Here is a 12,825-nt window from a genome sequence, read left to right on the forward strand (position 1 = left end):
TGTCACCGTGGCGGGGGGTATACGTTGGCATCGGAGCGTCTGCCAACGTCTGAGACCGGCTGGCAGTGTATCGGAGGTGTCGAGTGCGGTGCCGCTGGAGCTCACTCACCAGCTGGTGTTAGGGCCACAGAATGAAGGCCAAGGAGAAGAATAGAAAGAGAAACAGAAACTTCTCCTCCAATTGTTTGATTTGTCTCTTCTGAGCTTCGATGAATTCTTTCAGCTCTTTGTTCCTCTAGGACGGACAAATGGAAAGTGGCATTCAAAAGCCAGTAAGCGTGCAAGTAAGTGCCGGGCTGGCTTTGGGCCCTTACCTGTTGCGCGCTGTGCAGCAGATCCATTCTCTCTTGGAGATTGCAAGCGTCGCGCTCCCTCAACTCGCACATCAGGGCTCGCTTCCATTGGTCCACGGCGCTCCTAAGCTCTTCTCTCTGATCCGCCGTCAGCACGTCATTCACGCCAGCGTGGCTGGCTTTTTCGCCGTCCGTGGCGGGGCAGTCCCGCTGCGGTAGCGCCTCGTACAACATGGCCTCCAGCTCCAGGATCCTCTGGGCCGCAATCCTCGTCCATCAGTGGTCCGGCGGGAGATTTGAGGGCGGCTTACCTTATGAGCCTGGTCCATGGAACACTTCCTGAAGTCCAACTCTTCATCCAGGTAGCCCTTCTGCTTGCAGAACATATCCTAGCACAGCTCAAGGTCAGAATTGTTGGGGCACATTGCCGGAGTTCCCCTTGGCTGATGTCGCGTGTCTGTCTACCTTCTCACTTTCAATGTCCAACATCTTCTGTTGAAGTGCTGACTTGGTCACTTTGATGTATTCTAACCACTGAGGAAAGGCTGCTGTCACATAAGCAGAATGCGAGAGCGTGCGTGGACGTGCGCGTTACCTTCTCGGCTAGGGTGAGAAGGGTCCTGGCGTGAATCACGACCACCTGCTCCTCGTTGGTGAGATTCTGCAAGAGCCCAAAGGCACAGCGTCAACAAGCTTCTTTCAGCGCAAAGCCTTCCAAAAGTCACATTTGAGCCGCCGAGTCTCGTGGAGTGCGAACATAAGGAGTTCGACATACACTTACGGCGTTATAGCCCAGGATGTCCAGCTTCTTCATCAGATCACTGATGACGATGTCCGGGGGAAAGGCGCAAGGAGCAATGTAAGGTGTTCTGGGACCTCGGGTTAAGGTTAGGGTTGCAAGGGACGCCTTACGTACGCTCACGCCCTCGGCCTCGCAGTAGATCTGCAAAGGGCTGAGGCCGTCTGGGAAACGGACTTGCAGAAACTTCAAGACGGGGGAGCGCCACTCCCTCTCCTGAAAGGCAGAGGCATGCATCCGTCCGTCCGTCCGTCCGTCCGTCCGTCCGTCACATCTCTGGCCTCAACACGCTTGTGCGAGTCTTCCCACCTCCAGCTCCAGGATGCGGAACTCAAGCAGTTCGTTTTGGTCTCGGATATCCTGGATGTGCTCTTTCAGACGCGCTTCTTCCGCCTCCATCCGCCTGACCTGAAAAGACAGTCAGACCTCATCTGCGGGGCTTCCCGACAGGTGTGACGCCAAGCGACTCCGCCCAGCGCCTTTCTTTCCGTCACCTTTTCGGCCAACTGCTGATTGCTCTGACGCAGCAGCTGCTTCTCCTCCACCCACTTGACATTCTAGAAGAGACAAACGCGTGGACAGCTTTGGAATGTTGTGTCATTTTCATCCACAAATTCTTTGGTTGACTGGAAAATGACATTTGCTTTTCTCCGCATTTTCCCAGCCACGTTCGGGGGGGGGGGGGGGTTGGTCCAGTAATGCCAGACGGATGAGTGACTGAAGAATGTAGCTATTTTGTCTGAGAAAAAGGTGTGCTCATTGATGAGCTTACCTGTCCTTGTTGCTTCAGCGCTGACTCCAGATCTGCTACTCTGCTTTGATAGTGACCCATTTCTACCATCAGCTTTTCTCTGGTCTGAAAGGAGGAGGAGGGAGGCTCCTCCTCCTCCTTTCAGACCAGAGAACACCCGAGGCTGGGTGAGAACGGGGAGGCTGCGACCCGGCCGGGGGTTGCGGGAAGGGGCGCCACCTTGATCTCCTTCTCGGCGTCGTAGTCCCCTTCGCTGGTCTGGGCTAGCAGAGCGTAGGCTCGTTGCAGCGCTTGATATTCTTGCGTCAGCTGGCGGTAGCGAAGCTCCGCCTCTTCATGCACACACCAATGCAACACAGCACTAGTACCAGAATCAGTCAGACCGGCGACAAAGCACCCGCGACGCAAAGACGAGTCCGATTCCAGGCTGAAGAGGAATGTTTGGTGCCAATACGCTGGCAGAAATGGCGGGCTACCTCTTCGGGTTCCGTGTCGGGGGTTCTGTCGGTGTGAAAAGACAAGGACGATCCGTCCGGGTCCACCAACACGTCTTCGTCGTAGCCGTAAAATGTTTCGATGATCTGCGGGCGCGGAAGCAAACATCTCTCTGAACAAACTGAAGCGACACCTCACGATGAATCGACGAGAGGAACGATAGCGAGAAAAAGGCCATTTCATCTTGCGCAACACCAAGCAGCCGCAAACAAACAGACTCACCTTGCAGGACCTCACGCTTTGTTCCTCCTCAGAGATTCTCGACGTCGGTATCGTAGCAGCAAATCTCTCTCCTGTCGACACAAATAATCCGCCTTTGAGATTCTTTGGATGCAAAGGGAACGAACGGCTCCGGCGCAGAAACAAACGCGACTCACAATGACATTTCTGACATGAGCTCCTGTCTCCAGAGCCTGAAAAACACGTCACCGGCGATGATTGGAGGGACGCTCGTCTTTTCCAAAAGTGACAACTACAGGGTGTGTCAGGGTTTTCCAGATTATCTTTATCGTATCATTGTGTTGCTTTGACTTTGACTGCGACCTGTAATAAATAATATTATTTATCCCTTATTTATCCCTATCGCTTATCCCTTCCTACACAAAGTCGTAAAACACCCCTTGCTATGTTTTGACTAGAGGTCAAGGGCTTCCTCTATTCAATCCACTCTTACACCCACCCTGTTTCTCTTAATTAAAATGCTCGTGCAGGAGCCGAGAGTCAGACTTCATTCGTACAACGGATGGACTCTCCACCTGCAGGTGTCCAAAAGAACTTACTTGTCTCCCGTGTGGTTCTTGCAAAATAAGTTGGAGCGAGCGCAACTCTAACAGGGTGCATTTTGCCACTAGCTGCCTACGGACAATGACGTCGCGCTCGCGGCTCATGGTTGACGGGCTGAGCAGCCGGGCAAGTCCGTCGTTTTCAGCGCACAGCGAGTGGCAAAGGCGCGGACAAAACGGGAGCTTTGAGCTGCTGAAAACGGCAAAACAAGTCTAAAGCGTGTTCAAACGCGTGCGCACAATGCTCCTGCTTGAAAGGTCGGAATTTAAGGGGCCAATTTTTTGGATGGCGGCCGCCGGCCAAGCTTTGGACGGAAAAGGTTTCCTGGCGACAGCGAGCGAGCGCGGCGCTGCCGTACGTGCACCGAGTCGCCTGCCTGAAGACCTTGGACAAGTCGTCGATGATGTGCCGCTGCTCCACAACTTGAAGGAACTCCATTTCACCGTCCTGCTGGCCGCAACCGCGGTCCAGGTCATTGAGCGAACTAGGCCTTCTCTGTGGAACACAAATGCAGTGGACTCTGTTGGCACGCCGCCGTTGTCCGCGTCGACTTACCAAGCTTGCCATCTCCTCGTTCTCCTGGGTGACAAAGCGCACTTTGTTTTCAAGGCGACACAGCACCAGCAAGAGTTCTTCATTCTTCCTGCTCAGGCGTTTGTTTTTGTACAGGAGTGGCAGAAACTGGCTTTCTGTTTCTCTCAGTCGCTTTAGCTGCAAGCATGAAGTGCGGGATGTGAAAGACGCACAACACGCGGGCCAGAACGTATCCATTCCTTTTGCATCGGTTTGAACGGAATCGTGGCTTTGGCTCCCAATAAAAGACATCTACCAGGCAACCGACTCGCCGCGCCGCTTAACTAATAAGCAAGCGCAATGGGTGCCTCGCTGGATGGCGCGCATCAAACGTAGCGCAAACCTTCAAGCGTGCCGTCAATAAATTACCAGTTCATTGCGCTCTTCAGAAAGCAGGGCGTTTCGATCCTCCAGTTTCCTGATGACTGCGCTGAGCTCAGCGATTTTCAGATGAAACCGTCGCGTGTCCCGATCCTCCTGAGACTGAAAACGCCCCGCAACACACACACACAAGCACTCGTTCAAAGTTCAAAACTGTTTTTGTGCTACCTTCCTCCAGCAACGAACTAAGTCATGCGTACTGCAAGTGTGTGATGAGGTGGCTTATGCAATGAAGAGGATTGCTAGTAGCGGCGTTGACCCCACTTCCAGGGTAGTTTAGGCCCGCCCTTTGGGAATCCCTCAGGGCAGCGATCTGCTGCTCGGCAGCCTGAGTCTGCAGCTGAAGGCGGTGGACGTGGCCGGCCCCAGGGCTTCATCCAAAACACTAACCGCTCTGTCTTTCAGCTTGATCTCATCCGTCTGGATGTACAAACGGGGAGCGCTCAGGCAGGCGGGCAAACTCATTTGCCAGAATTGTGACAAAAACAAAGAGAGCAACCGGCCAATTTTTTTCTTGAATCGACTAGAACACCTTTGCTGTGACAAAAGCGAAGCGAGCAACCGGACATTTTCTTCTTGTGAAATAGAATAGAATAGAATGCCTTAGGTGTCATTGCACTGCAGGTATACAACGAAATTGGGAACATAGCCACGCACCGCGCATCTGATCAGTCCTACCAGTCGGCGGATCTCCCTCTCGCAGTCTCTCTTGGTTCGGCTCATCTCCTCCCGATGCTGGTGATGAGCCGATCGGAGCTCGGCCGCTCGGGACTGCCAGGCCTGCTGGGCCGCTGCCAGGGCTTCTTCCGCGCTCCTGGTGGAGGCGACACCGCTCGGTCTCCCGACACCGCCGCATCTCCTCCACCTCCGCCAGCAAAGCGCCCCCCCTCCTCACCTGAGCAGACATTGCGCCACACCGGGCCGTTGAGACCGCAACGGAGCGCCGCGACGCTTACTGGGGACAAGCTACACAATACGGTAGCGGCCGCATCGAAGCCCGACGTGGCGTGCGGATAGTCAGACACGGATAGAGCGGATCACCTTGTCCATGGAGCCGTCCCTCAGGCTGAGGACCAAGGCATTCAGTCGCTGGATCTCTCCATCTTTGATTTTGATCACTCTCATCAGCTCCATTTCATGCTGCCGCAGTAATGTCTCCCTGGTAATGGCTAACTCTTTCTGCTTCTCCTCATGGAGTTTGCTTTTGAGTTCCGTCATGGCGGCGGTGGCACGGTGGTGCTCCGCCCGCAGGTCCTGACTTCTCTCTCTCTCCAGACAGCTGACCTGACATGACTTAGACTTAGACAAACTTTATTGTCATCTTGTCTGCACATGGTGCATACAAAACGAAATTCCGTTGCATACGTCTTACAACAAAGTAGTGATATTGCAGTTGAATAGAAGTAACATATCCTATGAAAATATATATATATATATACATATACTATATATATATATATATACTATATATATATATATATATATATATATATATATATATATATATATATATATATATATATATATATTAAAAATAAGTATAAAGTGCAGCAGTGATAATTATGCAATAGTGCAAGTAGGCAAAACAGTATTCAAGAGTGTGCAGAGGAATGCTAAACCATGTATTAAACTTCTATTTAAAGGGTTTATACAAGTTCAGTAAAGTTGGTAGTGCGAGATAGTGCAAGATAGAGGTCCGTAGTGTCATAAAGTACAGTTCTGTGAATGTGTGATGCAGAGTTCAGTTTAGAGCTCAACAGTTCTAGTGTTCAACAGTCTGATGACAGCAGGGAAAAAGCTGTTGCAGAACCTGGTGGACCTGCAGCGGATGCTGCAAACCTCTTCCCAGAGGGCAGCAGGGAGAACAGTCCATGGTGGGGGTGTGATGGGTCATTGATGATGTTACGGGCACGGGACATGCAGCGCTGAGATGAAATGTCCTGAATGGAGGGAAGAGGAGCCCCTATGATCCTCTCTGCTGTCCTCACCACTCTCCTCACGTTCTTCCAATCGGAGGCGGTGCAGCCTCCACACCACACAGAGAGACAGCTTGTCAGAATGCTCTCTATGGTGCTCCTGTAGAACGTCCTCATGATGGGTGGGGGCAGGTGGGCTCTCCTCATCCTCCGCAGGAAGTACAAGCGCTTCTGTGCCCTCTTGACCAGTGCCGTAGTGTTCATAGTCCAGGTGAGGTCTTCTGTGATGTGGACCCCCAGGAATTTGGTGCTGCTGACCACCTCCACAGCTGAGCTGTTGATGATCAGTGGAGCGTGGTGAGGCTGTTTTTTCCTGAAGTCGACGATGATCTCCTTCATCTTCTCCTCATTCAGGATCAGGCTGTTTTCTCTGCACCAGCCCACCAGCTGCTCCACCTCCTCTCTGTAGTCCAGGTCGTTGTTGTCTCTGATGAGCCCCACCACCGTTGTGTCGTCTGCTGACTTCACGATGTGATTGGTGGTGAACCTGAGGACGCAGTCGTGTGTCATCAGGGTGCACAGCAGGGGGCTCAGGACGCAGCCCTGAAGGGAGCCTGTGCTGAGGGTGATGACATCAGAGGTGTTCTGTCCGACCCGGACTGACTGAGGTCTGTTGGTGAGGAAGTCTAGCAGCCAGTTGCGAAGGGGGGTGTTGAAGCCCAGGTGTTCCAATTTTCCTACCAGATGCTGTGGGATGATGGTGTTAAACGCTGAGCTGAAGTCCAGGAACAGCCTCCGCACATGGGTGTTCTTCTCCTCCAGGTGAGCCAGGCTCAGGTGAAGAACGGAGGAGATGGCTTCCTGAGTGGAGCGGTTTTGCCGGTCGGCAAACTGGAACGGGTCAAATAATAGGGGGAGTCTGGAAACGATGTGACCTTTAAGCAGCCTTTCGAAGCACTTCATCATAACCGGAGTCAGTGCAACAGGCCGGTAATCATTAAATGAGGTGATTTGAGGTTTCTTCGGCACCGGAATGATGGAGGCAGTCTTAAAGCACGCCGGCACTGTGGCTTGGCCCAGCGAGGTGTTAAAAATGTCTGTGATGACCCCAGCCAGATGACTTGCACATTCCCTGAACACACGCCCAGGAATGTTGTCCGGGCCAGGGGCCTTACAGGGGTTGACTCTCCTCAGGGTCTTCAACACATCGGCGGAGTCAAGGCAGAGTACCTCCTCTTCCTGATGGGGGACAGTTTTAACTGCTGGAGTGCCGTTTAGTGCCTCGAACCTCCCAAAGAAGTTATTTAGACCATTTAGAAAGTCAGCATCAACTACACCCACCGGGGGGGGGGGAGGGTGAGTTGTCGTCTGTAATCGCCCGTATGCCTTGCCACATACTCCTGATGTTTTTGACGTCGTGGAAACGATCCTGAAATTTTCGACTGCGGTCTCGCTTCGCTATCCTGATGGCACGGTTCAAGTTGACTCTCGCTGTCCTCAGTGTCTCCTTGTCGCCAGACTTGAAGGCAGAGTTCCGCGCTCGTAGCGTTTGACGTACCTCCTCAGTCATCCAGGGTCGTTGGTTGCCCCGGGTGATGATATTCTTAGTGGTGCTGACGTCCTCGGTGCATTTGTTGATGTAGGCTGACACAGTCATGGCACACGCATGTCTAATCTACATCGGGAAAACTGGGAGGGAGGGAGGCAGGCAGGGAGGCAGGCAGTGTCTGTCTGTTGAGGTTTTCACCTTGTTCTTCTCCTGCTGAAGTTCTAACTGGACGTCCATCAGTTTGGTTCTCAGCTCGTCATTGGCGGCCTGAAGGGCGTCCGTTCGCTCCGCCTTGGCCCGCCCTGCCGGAGCTCGTTTGGACATCTCTTACTCGAGTCTCGCCCGGTCGTCAGTCAGAGATCACAACATTTGTACCTGGAGAGCACAAACGCAGCGCTGTTTTCCACTGGCTTCGAACTCAACTTCAATCGGTACCGTAACTTACAACATCATAAACATAGAACTAGCTTGACTTATTCATTGAATAAATGCATTTGGTTCTTCAAAACTGCATCACGCAACATAGCGTGACCGAGACGGCCGTTATCCACCTGCGTGAAGTTATTTGGTGAAATGAATGAGATGTTTAAGACACCATCGTTCTGTCTCTATGTAGATGAAGGGAAATAATCGATTGCTGAAGGTCCAAAGGTGTTGTGATAAACAAATAAACATATTAGTGATTAGTGACATATTTGTGATAGACATATTAGGCAGGATAATCACATATGTTAACGTGACTGCCCACACTGTATTTATTTATGGTTATTTGTTAAATCGAGTACTGTTAGACATGAAATAGGAAGTGTTTAACATAAATGGAAGACGAAAGGGGTACTCACCATTGTAGCTCCTGCTGGTCAATGATACGAGCCTCTTCTTGCAGTGGAAAACATACAGCCAACAAACACCGTGGAACCTAAAGGAATGAAATTAAACATTAACATTTAGCCTCAACCAACATTCACAGATACAACGCAACGCAAACTACACAAACGTAAATCTTTTTAAACACAATGAGTTGTACTTACCGTGTACGCTCTAGACGGTCCACTTGCAAGCAGAAAATAAAGATATTTCTGTTGATAATCGTCGTGTTTGTATCCGGTGTCTCGCTCAAGGCCATTGCGCCCACAGATTTGAATTTTGGCGAGAGTTCAGCCTATTGACGTCATTTCCGCGGTGTAATACCCGCATATCTGAAACGGCAAAGTTAAGAGTAGAGTTAAATAAAGTTTTTAGTCAACGCAATAATTTACAACCGTTGACCAGTCGAAATAATCGTCGAAATTTGGCGTCTGTGGCTGGAAGCAGACGCCGAGTTCGACATTCCTCCCAAACGCCACACTCCCTCGCTTTTCAGGGCTAAAAAAAAACAGTTGTAATTACCTTGTACGCTCTAGACGGTCAAGTTGCAAGCTGAAAACAAAAATATTTGCCTTGTAAGTCATCGTGTTACTAACCGCTGTGTCTTGTTTGCCAGAATTGCCGCTTTCCTACTTCCTGTTGCAAGCCACGCCCACGGATTATAATTTTGCCGTGAGTTCCGCCTATTGACGTCATGTCCGCGTGACATGACTGCGACGAAATATTATCTAAAACTGTTTGTGCGGTATTGTGTTGTTCTGTGCGGTATTGTGTTATTCTGTGCGGCGTCGTGTTGTTCTGTGCGGCGTCGTGTTGTTCAGTGCGACGTTGTGTTGTTCAGTGCGGCATGGTGTTGTTCAGTGCGGCATGGTGTTGTTCAGTGCGGCATGGTGTTGTTCAGTGCGGCATGGTGTTGTTCAGTGCGGCATAATGTTGTTCAGTGCGGCATGGTGTTGTTCAGTGCGGCATGGTGTTGTTCAGTGCGGCATGGTGTTGTTCAGTGCGGCATAATGTTGTTCAGTAAGCCATAATGTTGTTCAGTGCGGCATGGTGTTGTTCAGTGCGGGATGGTGTTGTTCAGTGCAGGATGGTGTTGTTCAGTGCGGCATGGTGTTGTTCAATGCGGCATGGTGTTGTTCAGTGCGGGATGGTGTTGTTCAGTGCAGGATGGTGTTGTTCAGTGCGGCATGGTGTTGTTCAATGCGGCATGGTGTTGTTCAGTGCGGCATGGTGTTGTTCAGTGCGGCATGGTGTTGTTCAGTGCGGCATGGTGTTGTTCAGTGCGGAATGGTGTTGTTCAGTGCGGCATGGTGTTGTTCAGTGTGGGATGGTGTTGTTCAATGCGGGATCGTGTTGTTCAGTACGGGGTGGTGTTGTTCAGTGCAGGATGGTGTTGTTCAGTGCAGGATGGTGTTGTTCAGTGCGGCATGGTGTTGTTCAATGCAGGATCGTGTTGTTCAGTGCAGCATGGTGTTGTTCAGTGCAGCATGGTGTTGTTCAGTGCGGCATGGTGTTGTTCAATGCGGCATGGTGTTGTTCAGTGCGGGATGGTGTTGTTCAGTGCGGCATGGTGTTTTTCAGTGCGGCATAATGTTGTTCAGTGCAGCATGGTGTTGTTCAGTGCGGCATGGTGTTGTTCAGTGCGACATAATGTTGTTCAGTGCGGCATAATGTTGTTCAGTGCGGCATGGTGTTGTTCAGTGCGGCATGGTGTTGTTCAGTGCGGCATGGTGTTGTTCAGTGCGGCATGGTGTTGTTCAGTGCAGGATGGTGTTGTTCAGTGCAGGATGGTGTTGTTCAATGCGGCATGGTGTTGTTCAGTGCGGGATGGTGTTGTTCAGTGCAGGATGGTGTTGTTCAGTGCGGAATGGTGTTGTTCAGTGCGGCATGGTGTTGTTCAGTGCGGCATGGTGTTGTTCAGTGCGGCATGGTGTTGTTCAATGCGGGATGGTGTTGTTCAGTGCGGGATGGTGTTGTTCAGTGCGGGATGGTGTTGTTCAGTGCAGGATGGTGTTGTTCAGTGCGGCATGGTGTTGTTCAATGCGGCATGGTGTTGTTCAGTGCAGGATGGTGTTGTTCAGTGCGGCATGGTGTTGTTCAATGCGGCATGGTGTTGTTCAATGCGGCATGGTGTTGTTCAGTGCGGCATGGTGTTGTTCAGTACGGCATGGTGTTGTTCAGTGCAGCGTAATGTTGTTCAGTGCGGCATGGTGTTGTTCAGTGCGGAATGGTGTTGTTCAGTGCGGCATGGTGTTGTTCAGTGCGGGATGGTGTTGTTCAGTGCGGCATGGTGTTGCTCAGTGCGGCATGGTGTTGCTCAGTGCGGCATGGTGTTGTTCAGTGCGGGATGGTGTTGTTCAGTGCGGCATGGTGTTGTTCAGTGCGGCATGGTGTTGTTCAGTGCGGCATGGTGTTGTTCAGTGTGGCATGGTGTTGTTCAGTGCGGCATAATGTTGTTCAGTGCGCCATAATGTTGTTCAGTGCGGCATGGTGTTGTTCAGTGCGGGATGGTGTTGTTCAGTGCAGGATGGTGTTGTTCAGTGCGGCATGGTGTTGTTCAATGCGGGATCGTGTTGTTCAGTGCGGCATGGTGTTGTTCAGTGCGGCATGGTGTTGTTCAGTGCGGCATGGTGTTGTTCAGTGCGGCATGGTGTTGTTCAGTGCGGCATAATGTTGTTCAGTGCGGCATAATGTTGTTCAGTGCGGCATAATGTTGTTCAGTGCGGCATAATGTTGTTCAGTGCGGCATAATGTTGTTCAGTGCGGGATGGTGTTGTTCATTGCGGCATGGTGTTGTTCAGTGCGGCATGGTGTTGTTCAGTGCGGCATGGTGTTGTTCAGTGCGGGATGGTGTTGTTCAGTGCAGGATGGTGTTGTTCAGTGCGGCATGGTGTTGTTCAATGCGGCATGGTGTTGTTCAGTTCGGGATGGTGTTGTTCAGTGCGGCATGGTGTTGTTCAGTGCGGCATAATGTTTTTCAGTGCGGCATGTTGTTGTTCAGTGCGGCATGGTGTTGTTCAGTGCGGCATGGTGTTGTTCAGTGCGGCATAATGTTGTTCAGTAAGCCATAATGTTGTTCAGTGCGGCATGGTGTTGTTCAGTGCGGGATGGTGTTGTTCAGTGCAGGATGGTGTTGTTCAGTGCGGCATGGTGTTGTTCAATGCGGCATGGTGTTGTTCAGTGCGGGATGGTGTTGTTCAGTGCAGGATGGTGTTGTTCAGTGCGGCATGGTGTTGTTCAATGCGGCATGGTGTTGTTCAGTGCGGCATGGTGTTGTTCAGTGCGGCATGGTGTTGTTCAGTGCGGCATGGTGTTGTTCAGTGCGGAATGGTGTTGTTCAGTGCGGCATGGTGTTGTTCAGTGTGGGATGGTGTTGTTCAATGCGGGATCGTGTTGTTCAGTACGGGGTGGTGTTGTTCAGTGCAGGATGGTGTTGTTCAGTGCAGGATGGTGTTGTTCAGTGCGGCATGGTGTTGTTCAATGCAGGATCGTGTTGTTCAGTGCAGCATGGTGTTGTTCAGTGCAGCATGGTGTTGTTCAGTGCGGCATGGTGTTGTTCAATGCGGCATGGTGTTGTTCAGTGCGGGATGGTGTTGTTCAGTGCGGCATGGTGTTTTTCAGTGCGGCATAATGTTGTTCAGTGCAGCATGGTGTTGTTCAGTGCGGCATGGTGTTGTTCAGTGCGACATAATGTTGTTCAGTGCGGCATAATGTTGTTCAGTGCGGCATGGTGTTGTTCAGTGCGGCATGGTGTTGTTCAGTGCGGCATGGTGTTGTTCAGTGCGGCATGGTGTTGTTCAGTGCAGGATGGTGTTGTTCAGTGCAGGATGGTGTTGTTCAATGCGGCATGGTGTTGTTCAGTGCGGGATGGTGTTGTTCAGTGCAGGATGGTGTTGTTCAGTGCGGAATGGTGTTGTTCAGTGCGGCATGGTGTTGTTCAGTGCGGCATGGTGTTGTTCAGTGCGGCATGGTGTTGTTCAATGCGGGATGGTGTTGTTCAGTGCGGGATGGTGTTGTTCAGTGCGGGATGGTGTTGTTCAGTGCAGGATGGTGTTGTTCAGTGCGGCATGGTGTTGTTCAATGCGGCATGGTGTTGTTCAGTGCAGGATGGTGTTGTTCAGTGCGGCATGGTGTTGTTCAATGCGGCATGGTGTTGTTCAATGCGGCATGGTGTTGTTCAGTGCGGCATGGTGTTGTTCAGTACGGCATGGTGTTGTTCAGTGCAGCGTAATGTTGTTCAGTGCGGCATGGTGTTGTTCAGTGCGGAATGGTGTTGTTCAGTGCGGCATGGTGTTGTTCAGTGCGGGATGGTGTTGTTCAGTGCGGCATGGTGTTGCTCAGTGCGGCATGGTGTTGCTCAGTGCGGCATGGTGTTGTTCAGTGCGGGATGGTGTTGTTCAGTGCGGCATGGTGTTGTT

At 51.5% G+C, this 12,825-nt stretch overlaps 1 long non-coding RNA gene and 1 pseudogene across 1 annotated transcript; both read right to left on the minus strand.

The window, feature by feature from the left end:
- Window positions 1–118: 118 nt before the first annotated feature.
- On the minus strand, window positions 119–4,963 carry LOC137839991 (janus kinase and microtubule-interacting protein 3-like; annotated as a pseudogene).
- Window positions 4,964–7,410: 2,447 nt separating this feature from the next.
- On the minus strand, window positions 7,411–8,460 carry LOC137840000 (uncharacterized). Its single transcript, XR_011086387.1, has 3 exons — window positions 8,383–8,460; window positions 7,739–7,915; window positions 7,411–7,635 (listed from the first exon to the last, which is right to left on the minus strand). It is a non-coding gene; the product is annotated as an uncharacterized lncRNA (long non-coding RNA).
- Window positions 8,461–12,825: the final 4,365 nt, after the last annotated feature.

Source organism: Syngnathus scovelli, unplaced genomic scaffold (assembly GCF_024217435.2).
Source record: "Syngnathus scovelli strain Florida unplaced genomic scaffold, RoL_Ssco_1.2 HiC_scaffold_30, whole genome shotgun sequence".
NCBI lineage: Eukaryota > Metazoa > Chordata > Actinopteri > Syngnathiformes > Syngnathidae > Syngnathus > Syngnathus scovelli.